Raw genomic sequence first — 18,794 nt, 5'->3', positions numbered from 1 at the left:
ATTAACCAATTTTAAGCTTTCACACTGATATCTAAAGTACTAATTTCCATTTTAATGAAACTTAGTACAAAGATGCTCTAGGACAATGTACAAACCTAATTAGTTTGGGGTCAAACTCTGTTCATATTATTTCCCCAATTAGCATAATAATTCATAATTTTTTGGTTCTAATCACATTTCAATTAAACTTGGTACATAGAGTTTTTGTTACATTGCGCAGACCTCATTAGTTTTACAATCAAATCTGTTCATGTTAATTTTCTGATTTGCATAATTAGTTTTCAGCTAAGTAATTTCAAATTATATTTAATGTGTCTCCAATACTCTCAGCACATGGGAGTTCTTTCTAAGCTTTCTTTGATTAATTTTGTGCCAAGAGCTTCAGGGTTTTTCTAGAAATAAAACTGCAAGAGGGAGCACTGCAATTCAGCGGAGCCACCAAGTGGGGAGACAGGGTTCTCCCTACCAGGGTGTGGAGTTTTTGATAATTCTAAGTTTAAATGGAGCATTCTATGGCTTCCTTGGGGCCGGAATTACTATCAGACAGGTCACAGTTGAAGACTGTGGCCACATGTAATCCCTGGTCAATGAGAATTTTATGGTTGCCAAAGGATCTGCTCCCCAGGGTAAGGGAGCACATGGCCATGGCATGAGGGCGCTGCGCCCCTGTTCCCTTGTTTAAAAAAAATCCCGAGCTTCTCCTGTGAATTATGTGGAAATAGAACTGTGCAAATTTCATGTTCTACATTATATGTGATGATCATTACTATTTGCATATACTGTACAACTTTTATGTAATTAATATTGTATGCTTTATTTCAGTGGTGTAATTTTAGTGAGATTCTTGCGTAATAATAAACCCTGGACAGCATCATATTTCCAGAGTGACTCAAATGTTGAAGCTCTTTTCAACTTTATTGAGTTGGATTGCTTCTTGGAAACATCAAGTATTTCTCTTGGGAGTGGACAGGCTAAAAAGACTTTGCAGCAAGTGTTTGGTTCAGTGCCATCAGTTGTTCTTAAAATTGTTACCTTGGAAGAATGCACAACAGGTACATATTTAAAGCATATATATTTTTTATTCACAATATTTACATTTGGATGTAGCTGTTACACTATGTGTATAAAAAGTCCAGTTTGGTAATTGTTTATTAAAAAAAAATTAAACTACTTTTATTTTGTCTGGCTCAGGCTGACAATTTTGTTTCTGAAACAACCGCCAATTTTGCCTTTTTATGCATATCCTTTTACAAAGATTTGTACAAAATCTGAGATGGGGACTTGTAATTTGTCTGTGTCCATAATAATTTCCTGAATGACACATCTCTTTGTTTCCTAAATAATTTGATCAAATATGGCAAAGTTGTGGTTATTTTAATGTCAGAATCCAGGCCTTGCTCTGTCCATCTTCATTTCTTGAAAAATACCAATTTTGTTGTATCCTTGTGCAATGATAAAATGGTTAACAATAGATGTGCATTTACATTTGTTCCCATATTTAATCAAAAGTGGCTAATTCCTGTAAAAATAAAAGTTATTTCTTGAAGATGGCTAGCATGATTTTGTCCATATCACCACACTAAATATCACTGCACTTTGATATGGACATCTCTTTCAAACACACTTGCATATCTAAGCCAACATAACTGTATTGTACAGTGTTTCCTCTGCCACTCACTAGACATACAAATGGCTAATAAACTGGTCAAGTGGCTAAAAGTGTACACAGCTGTTTAGCCAAACTGGCTAATAACTGTTTGTGGCTAAAATGATAATACTCAAAGTTATGCTCATGTATGCAGTGTTATATTTAGTTTGTTATCTCATAATCAGTTTAACATTTTTTTGGCTTACAATATTTATTAATAGTTAGCCACAATGGTTAAACAAGCAAATAAGCCAGAGGAAACACTGATGTTATTTATTCCAGTGTTAATGAAAATGACATCAACATATCAAGGTCACTTATTGGCTCCCCACTGGACAAAGTCCAGTAGGGGGCTTGTAGTTTTGCATTTGTCAGTCAGTCCGTCCGTCCGTCTGTCCAGAGTAATTTCACTGAGATGGCTTGACCGATTTTGTTGAGACTTGGTACAAAGACACAGGGACCACCCATACAGATGCACATTGTTTTACTTTTATGAAATGATCAAATATGGTCAACTGGCAGTCATGGCTTTTGTCTGTTCATTGATATTTCTCAGAGATGCCTTGACTGATTTCAATGATACTAGGTACAAAGACACAGTGAGGAGGTATACATTATGCACATGGATTTATTTCCTGATTTGATCAAATATGGCTGCCTGGTGGTCATTTTGAATGTGAGAATCTGGCCTTTTACATAGTAACCAAGCTTACATATGCATGTCAATATACTTTTAGCTCCTGTGATGTACAGTGCCCTCTATCACTGATATAGTGCCCTCATATGCTTTTAAGGAAACATTTTTATAGATTCTTTATGCAACCTCTTGAATCTTCTTTTATTATTATTACTGTGGACCAATTTGCACAGCACCCTCAATCATCAATATAGCCACACCACATGACTTTTCTCTATTATTTTTTTTTTTCATTTACTTGTATCAAACTGTGATCTGGCATTCAAAATGTTTTGGTTTGCCTGTTATTTCTTGAATTTGACATTGTATAAAGACAAAGTGACACATGGCTGTCCCGCAGCAATATCAAATTCCAGTCATTTTGTCTCTGTCATTATTAGTCCCCGTTCGGACGTAGTCCGAAAACGGGGACTTATGTTTTGCCCTGTGTGCGTCCGTGATCACCTGTATCTCGAACATGCATGGACCGATTAAGTTCAAACTTCACTCATACATCACACATTATATGGGACATATGCACATGCATTTTTTTCATGATCCGATTAACGATAGCCGAATAGCGGCCATTTTAAGGCCGAAAATGCATCAAAATCACGTATTTTCACAATTCCGGAACCGGATCTCAGTCATACATGGATGGATTTTGTTCAGATTTAGTACAACGTGTTGTACATATACAGGTGCATTTCGGTCATGATCTGCTTTGAATGTATATGTCACTCAAATATGAACGGAACGGGGACGTGTCATTGACAATGACTTGTTTCTGAGATAACTTGACCAATGTAAATACAAACTGACCCACCCTTAACCAGGTTATAAGAATATTTCGAATTCAAAACAAATCAACAAGACAAGTGGGGGCTATGAGTATCTTCCACTTCACTCTGTACATGACATCCACAGCCGACAACATTATTGTTAACTGTATGGATTCCTAGTCCTATAAATATGGCATCCAAATTGTGTGTGTTTTGATATATCTTCTTAGACTTTTTTGTATACTTTTTTTTCTTTAGAATGTGGTAATGCATTGAGAGAGCTGCAAGATAATAGAAATATTTTAAGTAACAGTGATCAACATGAAAGTAAGGGAAAATTGTCTGATACTGATTCAGTAGATGTGAAGAAAGGTGGCATCATTGATAGGCAACAGTACATGGCAAGTTCTGATAATGAAAGTGTGAAAAAGAGAAGAAAGGCAAGACGTAGAATAGTACTAACGTCAGATACTGATTCTAGAAACATGAATGATGGTTGCATCAGTGACAGGCAAAAGAACATGTTAAGTTCTGATAATGAAAGTGTGAAATTGAAAAGAAAGGCAAGAAAACGTACGATGGTACTAACGTCAGATACTGATTCAGGAAATATGAATGATAGTTACATCAGTGACAGGCAAAAGAACATTTCAAGTTCTGATAATGAAAGTGTGAAATTGAAAAGAAAAGCAAGAAAACGTACAATGGTACTAACGTCAGATACTGATTCAGGAGACATGAATGATAGTTACATCAGTGACAGGCAAAAGAACATGTTAAGTTCTGATAATGAAAGTGTGAAATTGAAAAGAAAGGCAAGAAAACGTACGATGGTACTAACGTCAGATACTGATTCAGGAGATATGAATGATAGTTACATCAGTGACAGGCAAAAGAACATTTCAAGTTCTGATAATGAAAGTGTGAAATTGAAAAGAAAGGCAAGAAAACGTACAATGGTACTAACGTCAGATACTGATTCAGGAGACATGAATGATAGTTGCATCAGTGACAGGCAAAAGAACATGTCAAGTTCTGATGATGAAACTGTGAAATGGAGAAAAAAGACAAATTGTATGAGTGTAATATCAGATAATAATTCGGACATTCGCAACCAAGTGATTGATCTCACTGAATCTCCTGTTACTGGGAATATTTTCATTGATCTCACATCCTCCCCTGCAGCTTTTCATGAATTATCTTCCAAAAATCAGGGAAAGGGTAATGAAAATGACATGTATAAACCTCTTAGCAGTGACAGTGCTGCTTCTGAATGGTCTGACGAGGGAAATGTTCCAGTAAAAGGAAGGGTAATACCAGCAAATGAATTTTCATTCCTGACACCAAAAGCTGTTAACAAATTGCCATATGATATTGATGGGACATGTGCTTATCGTCTAAAATATGACCCAACCCCAGGCAATACCATGAAAAGTACATTAGATGGAAGAAACTGGAGACGCTATAATAGGTCATTTACCAAAGCTTTCACAAAAAAACATGGGAGACGTTTACGATCTGTGTGTAAAGGAAGTTACAAATGTGTAAATTATCAGTGCCCATTTCGTACATATTATGAAACTTGCAATTCAAGGCATTATAAAAAGAAAAAAAGGAAGATAAAACGGTGAATGTGCTAATGAAGGAACTAGATACTCAGTATGATGGAAATGGTGGTCCACTTATGCCATCTACATCAACTTTTCAGTCGAATCCAGAAGCATCTCATCGAGCAGATAAGGGTAGAGATATTGATATAAGGCCAAAAGGAAGAACCAGAGTGAACATAAGTAATAGTTTAAATGCCTCTCTTCAAAAAGCCAAACTAATGTCCAACTATAAAATGACTGAGATTGAGGTAAATTCTCCAACAAAGGCATCTCTGTGCATTGAAGGCAGTGATGAGAACATATATTTTATTACACTTGCTGAAATGCCGAGATGCAGTTGTCCATTTGCTGATAGTCAAAATTCTATTCGACAAGGGGCTGTGGCCTGCAAGCATCGGCTCTTTGTTCTGTTACTTCTTGGGTATAGAGAAAAGGACAAGATTATGTTACAGTTTAGTTATAACCAAAAAGAAATAAGAGAAATTGTAACAAAATTAGAAAATTATAAGATCACGCAGACACCTGCACATGTAATGTTAGAAACCTCCAGCCCCAAACAGCTGAAACTATATACAGCAATTGACACAGATAGAGATACTTATGAAATTGTATTTTTACATGGATTAATTTCAAAGTGTTATGGATGCAATGACTCGTACAGTAATAAAGAGAAAACGGAGCCATACGACTTGATAATTAAGCACCCAGAAGTCAGGCCTTGCTATAAAAGAGCTTCAAACAAGTGGTACATATCTAATGGGAAAAAAAGCAAAATGCTTACTATCATCTGAGTTTACATTGTGTGCGAACAATTCACCCCAACTTTGAACCTTTACTTGTTGTAATGCCAATCACAGTTCAGTTTGCTTTAACAAATAAACACAAGCAAGTCCTGAAAAAGGCAGGTTTTCCTCACTTGGCTGAAGATTAGTTAAAAGTACCATCTATTTAGATAATAGAGTAACACCGTAAATACTTTATTTTAGCTGGAATTGATTTTCGCTGAAAAGGCTTTTTGGGCGTTTTGTATTGAATTTATTTTCACGGATTTTTGATGAGCTGAATGTGAAATACAAGAAAAAAGTATATTCGCTGGATTTTATTTTCACAAAATGATCCCTTCGGCTAAAATGGCGGAAATAAATTCCAAGCACTAATAAAGTATTCTACAGTATGTAGTTTTTGATTTGCCCTTCGTTTATGGCATTTCCATAGTTACAAAATTGTTGTGATTTTGACTTCTTGTGTTTTTTAGCTCTGAAGGGGGTAGACTGATCTATTGCCATCCTGACTGATCAATATTTCTACATTTTCCTCAATAGCAATGCAACTTTGTGTTTGCGCCAAAGGTATCATATAAAAAGGCATGTGTGGCAGTGATAGAAGTCCACTATATGTATGCATGGGGAGTTTTCAACATTACCGACTACTTAATTCTGTTCCTACTTTCAATTTAATAACTTGTTATTTTGCGTTATTTAAATAAAGTGACTCTGGAAGTAAATGGTCTACTTTCACTAACATGATTCATAAATATGAAATACGGTCATACCATAAAAAAACAAATTTGATTTATATATGCACATTTTGTATGTATAAACCTGTAACATTCAGAATGGTTTTTAAAAGACTGACCATTAACTATAAATTTGACATTTCTGTTTCACAAATGATGTTTGACAACATTCCTGTTTATAACATATTTGTGATGAAGCCAGATTGTGTTAAGCTTCTTATTATATTGGTTTAGTCTTTACTACTCTGGGGGTTTGCTAGTAGTTATTTATCTATTCCATTCTTGATTTCCATTGGAAACCATAGAACTCCTTCGGGAAGAAAATGAATGGACTATCCTGGTTAAATATAAATATAATTTCTGGCCATTTTATGCTGCCGTTAAACATATAATTATTTATATCGGTGAAGTCTGGAAATTACTGATCAAACTAGAAAAATAAGAAAGTCGTAGAAAGGGCATTTCAGTCCAATAATCTCTATACTATTGAGTGAATTGTAGGTCGAAATGCCCCCCCCCCCCACGTTTTACAGGTCTGTTTCACCTTGTTTTTGACTATTTTGGATTAGCCTGACATGTACTGAGGTGTAAATAGCGCCCCCTTCAGACTGCAACAAACGTTAAGCTGATCATCGTAGAGGGTGTAACTCGCGCGATATTTTTTTTTTTTTTTTTTTTTTTTTTTTTTAAGTCTGAAAACTTTATTTCTGTTAAAATATCAGGCATATTACTTTTGAATAAATGTAACCACAAAATGATCAGTTGCATCATACCAAGTTTATTCACAAAAATATACACATTTCTGGTATTACAATGACAAATACCTGTGATGATCGGATAAAGAGAATTTTGGTGACAAGTTCTGCAATACTTCCAATAGCTACAAAAAAAACTAAAAAATATGTTTGAAAAACACTGCACAGAAACGATGCATAATGACAATAAAGGCACTAATCACAAAAATAAACTTCGTACCTACAGACAGCTGAAAACTGATTTTGCACTTGAAAAATACCTTGAAATTATTAAAAACCCCATCTACAGATCATCTATGACTAAACTGAGGATAAGTACCCACATACTTCAGATTGAAGTTGGGCGATATCACAACATAGATATCTTAAATAGAACATGCCCTGTCTGTGACTCCAATGAAATTGAAGACGAAGAACACTTCCTCTTCAATTGTAACCTGTACAAATTTGAAAGAGATGCTTTGTTTGAAAACTTAAACTTATCCGGTAATCTGAAAGCACTTCTCAATAACAAAAATTCTGAAACTGTCCAAGCAATTGCCAAGTTTATCAGTGACTGTTTCACTAAAAGAGAGAACTTCATGAAAAGCAATTTACCAGCTGCCTCAAAATAACACCAAAAAATATTTATATAATAATATTTTCACAGTATTACTATTTATTTATTTCCTTTTTTATTATTATTGCTTATGTATTGTATTGTTCCTTATATCCTTATTGTATTCTAATCTAGATCCCAGAGGGGATACGATATCAATAAAGATTGTTATTATTATTATTACTTTTTCATCAGCTGGGTGGATATCGAAAATTCAAAAATAACTTTGATTTTGACAGTGTGTACGGTAGGTGGTCCAGTCACCAAGTGATGTGGCCATCATCTAAACTGAAGCAAATTTTTAAATAATCGCATACTAACAAATTTTGATCTAGCGACCAGCAACCAGCAGCCAGCAAATTAGTTACTTTGTCCTCGTCGTGACCCGACGCGTTCACCCATTTCAACTGAATCTATTTCCATGCGGCGGTCATTTATTTAGTAACTGTGATTTGTCGTTTTTTTTAGTTATTTCCCTATGTTATTGATCACTATAGTTTAACGTCTAGAATGTCAAAATGTTTTCTTTTTATTTTAATTTTGATGCTTTGATGTACTTCAATAGAGCATGTATGATTGATTCTTTATGGTTTTCTATCTACTATTGTTGAATCAAAATGCTCTCATTATAATTTACAGATTACGTAGAAGAGCCCTGCCACTCAACAGCCAGTATGCCCACCCTGACAAAGTCTCGGCAGTTCATCGCCACACTACAAGATTCACATAACAGTGTAAATACATTTCCAGATGCTGCAACAATTATGCTAATAAAAAACAGGCTACGTTACACAGTTCACAAATTTTATTTAGACTTGTGATGAACAAAGAAATATGACAATGTAAACATTGGATTGTCTGTACATGTATGTGAGGAAAATAATGTGAATAAAATATAATTTGTACATGGATTACTATTACTATAGTATATGGTTTTAATTGAGTGACACTGTGACAATGAAAAAAAGGAAACACATCTTCAGATTTTGGAATCTATGAAAAACCAAGATTTGGTAATTTAAGTCCTAAATAATTCTCTGACATAAATATTGATAAATCTGTTACTGCTCACTCTGGTAGTACTGTAGTCTTTTTCAAGGAACTTCAAGTATCCCCTCGTTAACCTGTGGAGGTTTAGAAAATAAATAAGGTCACAATCTTTATTTGGCATTTGTTTATACGTAATTCATTCGTTTTATGATGCATCTTTTTTTACTATAATAAAAGCAACTATCATTATGTTATATATGTGTTTGAATTATGGATGAAAAAAATATTGAACACATTTACAATTAGTACACAAGTATAAGCAATTGCCACCCAATCCTCTCAAACGATTATTCAAAAAATAATTAAATTTTTTTTTCTTCATTTTCTTTTCATAATAATATGTCAATTTTATTTCACCAAACATTTTTCAAATTTACGTTTAAAATTTTGAAACTTGCGGATGTAATGCACATCCGCGCTTCGTGTGAAGGGAAGCCAGGTCAAAACATTGGGCATTTTACGTGTGTAGAGCAGCCCACAGAGACGTCGGCCGATCCCAACAACCATATCAGAATTGTTGATGGTGGAAAAAAAATAAGAGTTTCATTTGTGCAAAAACAAAAATCAAACGTATAAAGTAAAACGCCGATGACATTCGGGCCACACGAGACACTCACGCCTTCGACCATGAACGAAAATCCAATATGAATGCCAATGCACGTTTGAACGAAGCAGGCAATATTTCTGAGGAAATTCGCGATCTAAGTTTATCGAGCATAATAAAGAGTTCACACATACCTCTTTGAAGTTATGGATAAGATATTTTATAAAGAGTAGTAAGCTCAACTAGAACAAAAAAACTAGAACTTCTTACCGACTCGAAAGTTGTCCAGTGCCGAGGTTCAGCGATAGTTTACAAACGTGCGCCGGGGACGGTGACATCACTGCGACCAGCCACACCAGAACGGACACATCTCGCATCTAACTCAACCCCATGCAACAAATTTGATATCCAAGTGTTCATTATGGCCCGTTCTTCCTCGACGAAAAAGTACATAAGTGACAATTTAGTCAAAGACGAGAAAACTGCACAAGAAATTTGCCTTATTTACACGTATCGGCAATTTTCTGACGTCACAAGGGGAATTTCTGTATGGAAATGAATAGCTAATGAGGAGCCTCGTTTTAAAATACAAAAATTAAAGTTGCTGTAGACTGAGTTTAAAACACATTTTTTCACTTACAAAAAATAATTTATGCTTAGAAACATAAAAATTAATAATATTTATGTATCAATTGATAATTTTAGACGTGAAAATAGCAGCCATTTCACAGGCACTTTAAATTACACTTCCTGTTTCTATGCATTTGTTATACTGTTAAAAAAAATTGTAAATACTACGTTTGATATTGTACATTTACAAAGCTTATTTTGTAAAATTTATATCATATTTAAGATGTTATTTTACATGTAAATGGTTCTATATTATCTTTGTATATTATCTTTCAAAGGCTGCATCAGTTTTTAATCTAATAATTATACATGCAACTTCACCAATGGAGAATTTTCCATTCATTGCATTATACGCGAAATCAAACTTAGAAACAGGACAAACAAAAGTCATCATGTAAGATTCAGTTTGACGATGGTAAAGTAAGGATATCTCAACACCATATTAACCTCTGAAAGATCACTTTCTGAGCATTAAACAAATTCTAGTGCAAAATCAAATGATTTGTTTATCGTGACACAATGTTTGGTCTATGCCATTAATGCATTACATAAGATCTCGTAGTTGGCGGGAAAACCACTCATTTGACAAACATACCTCACATTGATTATTGTGATTACATTGAGAAAATCAGTTGGTATGGCAACAAATCCTGAAATATTGGAGCACTAAAGCTATATGATACCCTTGACAGAAACACTGTTGTGGTGCCTGTTGGATAATATTTCTCGTGTACTGTACAAAACTAAAAAAAAATCCTTATGCTTACAGGGGGTCAGTTGATACAATTTCTGTACAAGCAGGTAAACATGTAATATAGAATGTTTCTTAGTAATTCAAACTTCCTTCATCATAATATACTGTGAACAAATGGTTGTAATGTTTTCACCTGGTAAACAATATAAAAATCATGGATTGCTATTCATTTTGGCTCTGGACAAAAATTATTTACATATTAGTATTTTGATATAATATATATAATCTGTACATAATAAATACACAACAAATATCACTTATTATATTTATTCACAGATAAATTTGCTTTCATCTAGTATCAAGATTACTCATATTCAAGGTATTACACTACTGGTTTGTAGAATGCAAGGAAAACATTTCTAATTCCTACGTGAATGAGTCTGTCAAATTATGTACATTTTAAATAAATTTATAGACAACAATACGTTACTAAAAATATTATTGTTCATTTAGAATACATTGTGTTTTTCAATAAATAACCAGCTGGATCTGGTGTTCATTTGACAATTGATTGTACTTGGTATGTTATTTCATTTGTATTTTAATGCTGCAGTCTGGAGAATTATTGGCTATTCCTTCTTACTGTGACAGGAGTGAAGTTACTAGCTGTCTATATAATTGTACCGGTAGTATGAACCAATAAAATATTAAAATTCATGTTCAGACACTGTTTCATGACCCCCAAAATAAACTTTATGAATGCTCTCAGTTTCACCAAGGATGTTCAAAATTACACCGAGAGAACTTCTAAACATCATTGGAGCAACTTAACTACATTGTATACTATTTCAACCAACTTCAGTTTGTACGAAATGTTGCACAATTTTTTCATAAAAAACTAGAAGCAATATTACATATGTCCGTTTCAAAATTAAGATTGAATTCATTGAGTTGTTAGAATTGTCAGTTCCATGGAAATTGATATTATGACTATCCAAGACATTTTTAAAATTAGCTACAAATTAATTACAAATCTGAATAAATGGGCAAAGAAAACTGCAGATGCTGATCTATACTCACAACATTGCGTATAATGGTTGGCAAAAGTGTCAATAAATTATGCCACAATGTGCAGACTTATCGTCATGCATGGAGGTTGACATTTGCACATACTCCCATAATGCATCACACTTCACGTTTGACCAACTTGAAAAACAGAATAATGACAGCAGTTCGTATAACGTCACCATACAGATCTACATGCAACTAAAAATGATTGTACAGTTGATTAAACCTTCAATACAATCAAAATTACTACTGACAATGATTAGTTTCCTATAAAACCACCTTGTTTTCTGGTATAAATGAAAATACATCAGAACACAAAGCATACATCTGTGATTTTGTTTTATGTATTGGCTAAAAATAATCTTATGTCTGCTAAAATATGCAAAGTTGTAACGTTATGCCTGAAAGGACGACTCAATGATTCAAAATTATCAACCCTTAGTTACCAAAATTACCAGCAAACTGACAAAAATTAATGTAACATATTTTGTGAATTTCAACATTTCTGGTCATAAAACTGTGAATGTACAAATTTGTTTATATGAAATATTTTCAAAATTGTAAATTGAAAACAGCTTGACCAATTGTCCAAAATAAATGTTTTAATATTTGTTTAAAATTGCCAAAAAATTAATTCACACCTATTAATATAAATTTACAAAGTTTTACACATACCACATCTGTAAAAATAGAGAACTAGGTTATATATAATACATAATATGGTCATATGACACATGCATTGACATCAGCCATTTACAAATTGTAATAAAATTGTATATTTATATAGGAATACAAGGTTACTTATTCAGAACTATTGATAATTAAACTTATTTAAACTATTGTTCAAATATTTTAATACAGTTATTCCCATAATCAGCCACTACAACCTTACCAAATGGTTTATCATTTGTGACACAGATACCACGGGGACCACTCAACCCATCAGCAGGACTATCAATACGACATACAAATTGACCATGGCAGTCATACTTCTTAACCCTATTACCATATTCACTCACATACACATATCCATCTGTATCAGTAGCTACACCTAAAGGATTCTGTAGTTGACTATCAGAATTTCCATGACTTCCAAAGTTGAATAGAAATTCTCCTTCACCAGTCAGTACTTGTATGCGGTGGTTATGTTGATCTGCCACAATGACATTACCTTTACTATCAGTAGTAATTCCCCAAGGATATTCAAACTGACAGTCCCCATCACCCCATGATCCGATTGACTTTATATATCCCCCATCTTGGTTGTAGATTCTTATACAATGGGAATTATTGTCAACAACATATACCCTTCCATTCACAGGGCTAATGCTAATACCAACAGGATATGTCAGTTCCCCAATGCCAAAACATCTAATTAGTTCAAAATTGTTATTACATACAACTACTTGTCTGTTATTACTGTCTGTTATAAAATAATTACCATCCTGTGACTCTGCAACAAGGTATGGATAGAATGGATTATTAAAACCAGTGATTTGAATCATTCGTTTATGTTTTCCATCCAAGGTCAGTAATTGAAGTAGTTTATTTCCACTGTCACAAACTAATACATTCCCCTCTCTGGTTATCAGGACACTCTCAGGATAGTTAAACTGACTCAATCCTGACCCACTATAATTACCCATCAACCTCCTCTTAGGAATTACATTAATCTTAACAGGTGAACCCTGCACTGATTTGTTATTCACTAAAACTGTCAATTCATGCACCCCTTCTACCTTAGCCTGATATGTCAGACTACAAGTCCCGTCTTTATTGTCAGTCACTTTCATTTCTTCTGTCGTGTTGAATGGAGTCTTCATTTCAGACTGGATTTTCTGTTTTAGTGCCATACAATTCACCCCAGTACCACCAGTTGTTGCTATGGTTATGGATACATCATCACCAGTCCTATGATATTTGGATACATCTTTCATCTCCAAAATGTATTTGTTGTGAAGTATCTCACCCAGAATTTTTGTCTCACAGAAGTCATCATTGCTTTGAAACTCCATGTAGTCGTCTTCAGCTGGATGCTGTTTGGTTTTTAGTTTCAGCAGTTCATCTATCTGTGACGTCATTCCCTTCTTAGCAGACATCAGTTGTGCAGCATTCCCATAATTCATTAGATGTGTGGCAAAGTCACGTGCATGTTTCATATCACTTTCAGCAATTTCCAGTTCTTTCAATTGCGCATGCAAATTCTGTTTTCTCTCACTGAAAACATTGTTCATTTCATGCAACAACGCTTCACCGTTTTTACGAATTTTTGCCGTGATTTCTGCCACCACCGTCTCAATGTGAACATTTAGTTTATGTTCTTGTTCACTAAATCGATTTTCCAGCAGTTCTGTCATCTGCAGAACGTTTTCTTTGCTCTCCTTGGCTTCTTTTCCTTTCTCTGCTAGCATGTCTGTCACCTTGATCAAATCCGTGGTATACTGGGAGACAGCGTCTTTCAGATATCGGTAATTATGATCAGTTATTTTATGATTTAGAGCGGCACACGCGACGCAAATTGGAATATCACAGGTATCACAATGTAATTCCAGTTGGTTACCAGGGTGATGACTACAGTAGACAGGTGGTTGAACCGTAGCAATATCAGCTGACTTTGCAGCCTGGTACGTTTGCAGTGACATCAGTTTATGGGACTTCGAAAACGGAAGTCGTTTATGGGTCGATATACAAATGTCACACAGTCCTACTGCACAATCAATACAATGGGTGGTCATCGGATCTCGCTGACACCCTTCACATTTTTCTACTTCGTTTGTCCTTTTGTCTCGTTTTCCAAGTAAGACGACCAACTCGTTTAAAAAGACGTTCGACTGCACACTGCTGGCTCCTTCTGTGAGGTCATGAACTCGTCTACACAATGGGCAGGGTATATTCTTACCTCCCGATTTCTCTACCAGTTTGTGGATACACTGCTCACAGAAACTGTGCAGACATGGTAGAATCTTAGCATTACGGTATCTCTCAGAACACACCGTACATACAAGAAAGTTGTCATCGATTTTTTCAAGTATTTTCGATTCTGCCGTAGCCATGGTTAGCCAACAGTTGTCACGTCTATCGGTTTTATCTTACAATACTTCCGCCTGCACTTTGTGTCAAGGTTCAAAAACTACGTGATATAAATACAATGAATGGGGTGACGTCGTTGCATAGAAAAGAGTGTTGATGTTACGAATTTCAATAGAAAATTTCAATTTAGTCGATTAGGGTGATAATACATGTTGCCAATACAACGTTGAGCGATCCCTGGTAACATCGCTCTCAATAAGCAGGTCGGGTAGAGTGATCTAATCACGTGGCATAAATACTAAGAATTACGACCATTTACCGGGAAAGACTGCGTCAATGTCAATCACGTGACTGCAATGAACATACGGGTATTTACCATAAAGTGACATCTACAAATCATTGACGTATACGAGGCCTTGTTCCACATTACCAAAAAAAAATTAGGAAACAAGAAAATATATTTTATTATTTGAACGAAATATACCATTGTTTTTTTTTTATTCAATAAAAAAATAACATGCATACCGTAACTTCATGAACAGAAATCATAATCATTAACAACATTTTCCCCAATATTATCAAGATTATTGTACGATTAAATCCAACTTACCGATTGTCATGAATCTGATATGGGGTTCATTTCGTTGGCTTAAACATATCCGCTCTACGGTTTCCTATCCGTTCATCCCTGTATTATGTGGAGGTAGTGACCTGGAACAAATTCAAAATGCCCCACAAGCGCAAATTCTGAACAACTGCAAGACACAAGGGTTCATTCCTATACGTGCTTCCATCGCATGTAGTAATAAGTCACAGTCACTTGGGCTAAAATTCAATAAATATTATTTAAAAAAAAAAATCATCCGCTATACGCATATAAATTAACTTATTATTTATATTCGTATAGCGGATAACTTTAAAAAAAATAGTATTTATTGATTTTCAGAACCAAGTGACTGTAATGAGTCCCTGTGTTGCCAGGAATAGTATTCCGCTACTCATTTAGACAAAGGTGTGAATTTTAACGTATTGTAACAACACACATGACGGGTGGCTTTACGAATAATTGACTACTAGTATATATGATTAAGTGGTAGTAGTTTTACAACAGCGTGGCTATCACGGAATTTGTCTTTTTGTGGTTGATATTATTTGAACATCATGAAACGAAACATATGGATTCTCATACCATTGATTTACGCCAACATAATTGAAAGTGCATACGTCTTTGATAAATTTATAAACTCATCACTGATTTATACAACATCTTAGGGTCAGATATCACATTTACCTTGCGTGTGACATTCTGAGCAATGTCTGCAGATGTTCGAGTTACGCCCTCTATCGACAAGATTTCAGGGTTGTTGAGCAGAGAAAGAGGGCAACGATTATTAAAAAAGTCTTAAGACTTTGTTTAATCACGAGTGTGCATTGCAAATAATGTTAAGGTGGTTGGAGTTCACTCAGGGACGATGATCATTTTGATTCCGTGATCCAATTATGGCAATTCATACGACTTTATTCGTCTATTTTATTATGATACTGTGTTGTGACGGTCTATCATTATAATTCACCAAAATGCGATTAAAGTTGTACATATTTATATGGTAATCACTTTACGGTGAAGGATGAATTATACAAAATCCGAAAGGTTTTCAGGGGGGAAATTGCAAACATACATTTGTTACAAAAAATGCAAATAGGGTCAGTGAAATCGGCCGCAAACAATTTTGTTTTAGATGAAGCAATTTTGCAAATTTAATCTTCCAAAAAATATTGCCTCTGTGCGCGAAGTCAAAAAAAAGGTAAAATATTTATAAAAAGTTCATTTTTCCTTCCAGAATTATACACAGAATAATACACAATCATTGTTTGTATTATGTTTACGTAACCAGTGACTATGATGAAATCTCCCGTCCTTCTGAAGATAATACTTTGCATGGTACGTTCACAATTTTATGTGGCAGATCTCAAACTGAGGTCACGTGAACACCATCAAATAACAAACATGACAAGGGAACGGCCCTATAAATTTAGAAATATTAAAAGTGAGCCATGGACCAAAAATTTTTTTTGAAGTTCAATATTACACGTAGGAGTGGATGGGTTGTATAAACAAAAGTAACGTTAAGGTTCATATTTTAAAATATTAAAAATCAAGAAAGAATACAAAATGAAAATTACGATACTGTCACAAATATTATAATTATGAATTGTTAAGCATGTGAAAGGTTAGCCGCTTAACACCAACTGTTCGAGGTCACCCAGAGACGAAGTATTAATTTAATTTTTATCTTGAATAATATTGTTATCTTTTACAAATATTATATGCGCATTAGTATTTCCATTCAAGGTAGTTTTACTTTGTTGGTATTATGTCATATTCACGCAACTCGTGGTGTTACAGTACCGACACTCGCGTTACGTCGGGGCCGTTACGTATGCAGACAACAATCGAATGTCGAAAATATGAAATTACGTAAAAGTAACAAAAACACGTTTACCTAAATTTGTTTGGGGTTTAGGTGTTCTGATGGAAATGCTGTGGTTGCAGTTGATATAATCAGTTGAAACAACATAATATAATCGTGCGACGAACATAGTTTAATACCAATTTGGTACGCGAGGTATTATCAACACAACAAACCCGTTCCCATCATTTTTATAAACATTTGTAATTTTCACAATTCAAATAAGTCAGGCCAAATTCGTCAAAATCGTGTGATAGAATGACATTGGAATATTTTCAAAGATATCACTTCACACTGGGCTCGTTGATTGGATTCAACTGCTTTTTAAAATTTATAAATATTCAAAAAATGCGGAAGGAAAGGAGTTTGTTGTGTCAACTTATGGGTATAATTAACAAATAGAATAAAGGACGGGTTAGTAATACTAATCAGATTCAGAATACAAATAATTGAGGATGCTTCGACGGCTTGTGGCATTCTGTTACTAACTCGCAGTTTTGAAATTTGAAGTAATTTAACAACGCCACGTGAGCCTGCATGGAAGTTACGTGAACCATTGTCCTCAAACGTTAAACTTGAAGGCGTTTGTGAACCGCCATTGAAAATGGATGAAGTTTGTGTAAAAAAAATACACAGTTTTCACGTGCAGATCTACAACATGGATGTTCATGGAAAAAGCTTGGAAAATGAAATCAATGCTTAGACAGAAAACAGGAATATAATGCATTGTTTAGTCAATAGCCGTGATTGGTACATGGAATAAAAAAGAATAAAAGAATAAAATAAAAAACGGTACATTTAATTTAACAAAATGACAAAATAATAAAGAATAACAACTTGAATGCGATGTAAAATAAAATAATTACCGGTTAGCGGGATTAAAAGAAATTTTGAATAATTTTAGAGATTACCAAACTAGTAATGCGGTATAAAGGAGAACTAATAGCTACATGGCTGATTCATGTTTGTGTATGTATATTACCAGTGTTTTGAAGACTTCCAGGCGTCGATGCTTGGGTGAAACCAGTCACGTCAGGCAAACACTTGGCATGGCAGAGATGACAGCAACACAATTCAACGGTCTTGGAATGTCCCCAGTTTCACAAATTCACCAAACAGACAGGGTCCTCTGGTAACTTGGCCAGAATCACAGCGACGTCAGTAGACTTGTGGTCTGCTCCTTATGTTGAAACGAAGACTCGTTTTATAGAATATGGACATGCAAATTTGTTACAGTCACTACATCTGGTGAAATGCCATCCAATCAGGTTGCACATAATTGAATAAAGAGTTAACAGTTCACACAATGAAAGATCCACCTGCTTACATTATACAGGCATTATTTCAGTACACAGACCAATGTTGTGAAATGAATTGTAGATAACACCAGCTGCCTCGTTCAATTAAATCTGCACACGTTTAGAATTATCTCTGGTGTCAGCTCCGTATAAATTTATTCTATGAAAAGATTATGCGGGTGTCACAGTTCAGCAATTCCAAATGTTCCAGCCCAAGTTAAATTAAAGCGGGGGAGTCGTCACCTGCGCATGCGTCAGATGGCCACAGCGTGTCATTGTTTACAAACAAGCGTCTACCCATGAGCCTTTGCGTTTCATCGTGTGTTGTTATCGTCGTTTGGGACTCAATTCTCGCGCGTGCTCAGGTGAAGACCATCCCGATTTAACTACTGTGTATATCATGTGTGCAAGATATTAATGTGTT

The 18,794-nt window shown here is 34.8% G+C and overlaps 2 long non-coding RNA genes across 2 annotated transcripts; both read right to left on the bottom strand.

The window, feature by feature from the left end:
* Window positions 1–4,086: 4,086 nt before the first annotated feature.
* On the bottom strand, window positions 4,087–18,419 carry LOC146733931 (uncharacterized). Its single transcript, XR_014931658.1, has 3 exons — window positions 18,055–18,419; window positions 15,212–15,312; window positions 4,087–4,153 (listed from the first exon to the last, which is right to left on the bottom strand). It is a non-coding gene; the product is annotated as an uncharacterized LOC146733931 (long non-coding RNA).
* LOC146733932 (uncharacterized) lies at window positions 8,373–9,694 on the bottom strand. Its single transcript, XR_014931657.1, has 2 exons — window positions 9,450–9,694; window positions 8,373–8,709 (listed from the first exon to the last, which is right to left on the bottom strand). It is a non-coding gene; the product is annotated as an uncharacterized LOC146733932 (long non-coding RNA).
* Window positions 18,420–18,794: the final 375 nt, after the last annotated feature.

This window comes from Saccoglossus kowalevskii, chromosome 15 (genome assembly GCF_978046115.1).
Source record: "Saccoglossus kowalevskii chromosome 15, keSacKowa6.1, whole genome shotgun sequence".
Lineage (NCBI taxonomy): Eukaryota > Metazoa > Hemichordata > Enteropneusta > Harrimaniidae > Saccoglossus > Saccoglossus kowalevskii.
Note: the sequence above shows the minus strand (reverse complement) of the source record. Positions and strands in the feature narration are given on the sequence as shown.